Source organism: Schistocerca nitens, chromosome 1, assembly GCF_023898315.1.
Source record: "Schistocerca nitens isolate TAMUIC-IGC-003100 chromosome 1, iqSchNite1.1, whole genome shotgun sequence".
In the NCBI taxonomy this organism is placed as follows: Eukaryota; Metazoa; Arthropoda; class Insecta; order Orthoptera; family Acrididae; genus Schistocerca; species Schistocerca nitens.
Window position 1 is genome coordinate 241,775,048 of NC_064614.1, and position 5,150 is coordinate 241,780,197.

General features: G+C 42.8%; 1 non-coding gene across 1 annotated transcript; it reads right to left on the minus strand.

Moving 5' to 3' along the window:
• Positions 1 to 4,706: 4,706 nt before the first annotated feature.
• Positions 4,707 to 4,781, minus strand: Trnas-uga (transfer RNA serine (anticodon UGA)). Its single transcript has one exon. It is a non-coding gene; the product is annotated as a tRNA-Ser (tRNA).
• Between the last annotated feature and the right edge of the window lie 369 nt (positions 4,782 to 5,150).

Below are 5,150 nucleotides of genomic sequence, written 5' to 3' on the forward strand. Positions count from 1 at the left end.
TAGACTAACACGGTCTTACCAGCAGATCTCCGGTCTTCCCCATGTGATCACCGAAAGTTAATAATTATTACAAATGTTTCCAGGAGATCGATTGACAATTTTCGTCGCACCGAGACTTCGAAATTGCTTCACTGCCTTATGGAATTTAAATTAAGCTCAATTTTATCAGGATAGAACAGTATTGAACTGTGTGAATGTGATAAGCCTGCTTTGTGAATGAAAATTCCCTTAACATACGCATGTTTTTACTATCCTGATCAGTGAAGCTAAATCAGGCCGTTGTGAGAGAGGTTTTTTTAAATTTTAGATCCCACACAAAAAATATTAAATGTTCATGATGTTGCAGAGAGCAAATATATTCAGTTGGAATTTTTGGCTCTCAGGGAGCGACTGGATGTCAAGTTTTGTCAACCAGATGTCAAGTTTTCATAATACAAAGAGTTTACAGCAGTCTCCTGGTGTTGTCAAGAAGTTCCCCGGTCTCTAATTCTAATAGAGTAATCATACACACAAGGTTGTCGCTGGATATGTGCAAATCCGTCAGATCTCGCGGTTTTTCTGATATCTTTTAACCTTGCATCTTCAGACATGTCCCTTCGCTGCAGTGGTAGCGAGCTGTCGTGGGCTCGTGCAGATGTGACGGATGTAGTGCTGTAATGGTGATTATTGGATTGCAATAAAGAGCACACAGGTTAACTTTTTCAGTGGATCCCACTTAATGACTCCTGTGGTTCTAATTACATCACATTTCATTGTGCACTTAATACATTCCACAAGATTTATGTCTATGTCTATGAATACTTAAATTATTTCAAACACACATATGCGACCACACTATAAACCGTCCGCAACTACGCAATCATAAACAATATTTTTAATGATAGTTCTCAACTAATGAAGACAGCCACCACCGATTCGACCGTCTACTGTGTCCTCCGCCCCCACCCTCAGATTGACACTACCAGCCCTGGCCTTCGTGTTCCTGCCTACACAAGAAGGCTTCTGCGTCGCTTGTTTCTGCCAGCGCGCCTTCACGTCAGGCCACGTCGCCAAGATGCCACGCCGTAGCTTCTACCTTATTCCGAAACCGTATTGTCCCCCTATGTAGACATTAGATTTTGCACAGTACTGCACAATCTTATGAAGTCTTAGATACCTATCATACAACGTAAATGTTACAAGTTGAATCTGGAGACGTGCTCATTCCGTATGTTATGTGCTGGAGATTTACTTAGTTATCCTGTGTACACCATCACGTTCGATTTTCAACGTTTTGGAGCAAAGCAAATTTCAACTGAACACTCCATTTTCACTGCTTGTTGGTTGTACATGTTTACTGTATACGGTCGCTACAATGACACTCTCACATGTATAATATACAAACAAATATGAAACTATGTGGGGTTGAATGAAAAGTAATGCCTCCACCTTCGTCAATTGGGTTTGGATGGGAATATTTTAATAAATCAAACGCAGAAATAATCCTTAGAATGTGATGTATAATTACCAATATTCATTTTTCCACATAATCGCCAACCCTCTTTCATCGATTAATTTTACCATTTCCTCTGTCACCCAATTTTTCTTCGAAGCTACCTTCCTTATACCCCAGTTTTATTATACTGAGTGCTCTATCCGAAAATTACCTCGAGCAATTAAACAGAGAACCGACTCGTGGAGATAACATCTTGGATCTACTGATAACAAACAGACCCGAAATTTTCGACTCTGTAAGCGCAGAACAGGGAATCAGTGATCATAAGGCCGTTGCAGCATCCCTGAATATGGAAGTTAATAGGAATATAAAAAAAGGGAGGAAGGTTTATCTGTTTAGCAAGAGTAATAGAAGGCAGATTTCAGACTACCTAACAGATCAAAACGAAAATTTCTGTTCCGACACTGACAATGTTGAGTGTTTATGGAAAAAGTTCAAGGCAATCGTAAAATGCGTTTTAGACAGGTACGTGTCGAGTAAAACTGTGGGGGACGGGAAAAACCCACCGTGGTTCAACACCAAAGTTAGGAAACTACTGCGAAAGCAAAGAGAGCTTCACTGCAAAATTTAAATGCTGCCAAAACCTCTCAGACAAACAGAAGCTAAACGATGTCAAAGTTAGCGTAAGGAGGGCTATGCGTGAAGCGTTCAGTGAATTCGAAAATAAAATTCTATGTACCGACTTGACAGAAAATCCTAGTAAGTTCTGGTCTTACGTTAAATCAGTAAGTGGATCGAAACAGCATATCCAGACACTCCGGGATGATGATGGCATTGAAACAGAGGATGACACGCGTAAAGCTGAAATACTAAACACCTTTTTCCAAAGCTGTATCACAGAGGAAGACTGCACTGCAGTTCCTTCTCTAAATCCTCGCACAAACGAAAAAATGGCTGACATCGAAATTAGTGTCGAAGGAATAGAAAAGCAACTGAAATTACTGAATAGAGGAAAGTCCACTGGACCTGACGGGATACCAATTCGATTCTACACAGAGTACGCGAAAGAACTTGCCCCCCTTCTGACAGCAGTGTACCACAAGTCTCTAGAGGAACGGAAGGTTCCAAATGATTGGAAAAGAGCACAGGTAGTTCCAATTTTCAAGAAGGTTCGTCGAGCAGATGCGCAAAACTATAAGCCTATATCTCTGACATGGATCTGTTGTAGAATTTTAGAACATGTTTTTTTCTCGCGTGTCATGTCATTTCTGGAAACCCAGAATCTACTCTGTAGGAATCAACGTGGATTCCGGGAACAGAATCGTGTGAGACCCAACTCGCTTTATTTGTTCATGAGACCGAGAAAATATTAGATACAGGCTCCCAGGTAGCTGCCATTTTCCTTGACTTACGGAAGGCGTTCGATACAGTTCCGCACTGTCGCCTGATTAACAAAGTAAGAGCCTACGGCATATCAGACCAGCTGTGTGGCTGGATTGAAGAGTTTTTAGCAAACAGAACACACCATGTTGTTCTCAATGGAGAGACGTCTACAGACTTTAAAGTAACCTCTGGCGTGCCACAGGGGAGTGTTATGGGACTATTGCTTTTCACAATATATGTAAATGACCTAGTAGATAGTGTCGAAGTTCCATGCGGCTTTTCGCGGATGATGCTGTAGTATACAGAGAAGTTGCAGCATTAGAAAATTTCAGCGAAATGCAGGAAGATCTGCAGCGGATAGGCACTTGGTGCAGGGAGTGGCAACTGACCCTTAACATAGACAAATGTAATGTATTGCGAATACATAGAAAGGAAGATCCTTTATTGTATGATTATATGATAGCGGAACAAACATTGGTAGCAGTTACTTCTGTAAAATATCTGGGAGTATACGCACGGAACGATCTGAAGTGGAACGATCATATAAAATTAATTGTTGGTTAGGCGGGTGCCAGGTTGAGATTCATTGGGAGAGTCCTTAGAAAATGTAGTCCATCAACAAACGAGGTGGCTTACAAAACGCTCGTTCTTCGACCTATACTTGAGTATTGCTCATCAGTGTGGGATCCGTACCAGGTCGGGTTGACGGAGGAGATAGAGAAGATCCAAAGAAGAGCGGCGCGTTTCGTCACAGGGTTATTTGGTAAGCGTGATAGCGTTACGGAGATGTTTAGCAAACTCAAGTGGCAAACTCTGCAAGTGAGGCGCTCTGCATCGCGGAGTATCTTGCTGTGCAGTTTTTGAGACGGTGCGTTTCTGGATGAGGTATCGAATATATTGCTTCCCCCTACTTATACCTCCCGAGGAGATCACGAATGTAAAATTAGAGAGATTCGAGGCTTTCCAGCAGTCGTTCTTCCCGCGACCATACGCGACTGGAACAGGAAAGGGAGGTACTGACAGTGGCAAGTAAGGTTCCCTCCGCCACACACCGTTGGTGAGTATAAATGTAGATGTAGATGTAAGACTAAAATTTTCCCATACCACCCAGTCTTTTCCTAGTACACCTCATCCTCTTGTGATCCTTGAACAGAGTATTACTAGCTGAAGTTTATTGCAGAACTTAATAGTCTTTCTTCTCTTTCATTACTATTCCCAAGCCGATAGTCTGCCGTAACCCTTTCTTCTACTCCTTCCCTTACAACAGCATTCCAATCCCTCATGAATACTGGATTTTCATCTCCCTTCATGTACTGAATTACCCCTTCGGTACCCTCATGTACTTCCTCTAGCTCCTCATAGTCGATTTAACAGTGGCTGTTTATGGACACTATGAGTGTCTGCATAATATATTCGGTCATAGTGACCCTATCATAGCTGCCGAGAGACGGAACATTGAAGTAAAGATATGTGTCAAAATGGTTCAAATGGCTCTGAGCACTATGGGGCTTGACATCTATGATCATCAGTCCACTAGAACTTAGAACTACTTAAACCTAACTAACTTAAGGACATCACACAACACCCAGTCATCACGAGGCAGAGAAAAATCCCTGACCCCGCCGGGAATCGAACCCGGGCGTGGGAAGCAAGAACGCTACCGCACGACCATGAGCTGAAGACAAAGATTTGTGTCATAACTATTAATAAATGTTGATTCTTTCTTACTGTTTTGCTGTTTTTCGTTTAGTGCCGCTCTGTCAAGGAAGTGTGTAATTACCAATAAACTGCCACTCATTTTATTGAACTATAGCAGAAACTAGAATGCGATTTTCACTCTGTAGCGGAGTGTGCGCTGATATGAAACTTCCTAGCAGATTAAAACTGTGTGCCCGACCGAGACTCGAACTCGGGACCTTTGCCTTTCAAGGGCAAGTACTCTACCATCTGAGCTACCGAAGCACGACTCACGCCGGGTCCTCACAGCTTTCCTTCTGCCAGTATCTCGTCTCCTATCTTCCAAACTTTACAGAAGCTCTCCTGCGAACCTTGCAGAACTAGCACTCCTGAAAGAAAGGATACTGCGGAGACATGGCTTAGCCACAGCCTGGGGGATGTTTCCAGAATGAGATTTTCACTCTGCAGCGGAGTGTGCGCTGATATGAAACTTCCTGGCAGATTAAAACTGTGTGCCCGACCGAGACTTGAACTCGGGACCAGGAAGTTTCATATCAGCGCACACTCCGCTGCAGAGTGAAAATCTCATTCTGGAAACATCCCCCAGACTGTGGTTAAGCCATATCTCCGCAGTATCCTTTCTTTCAGGAGTGCT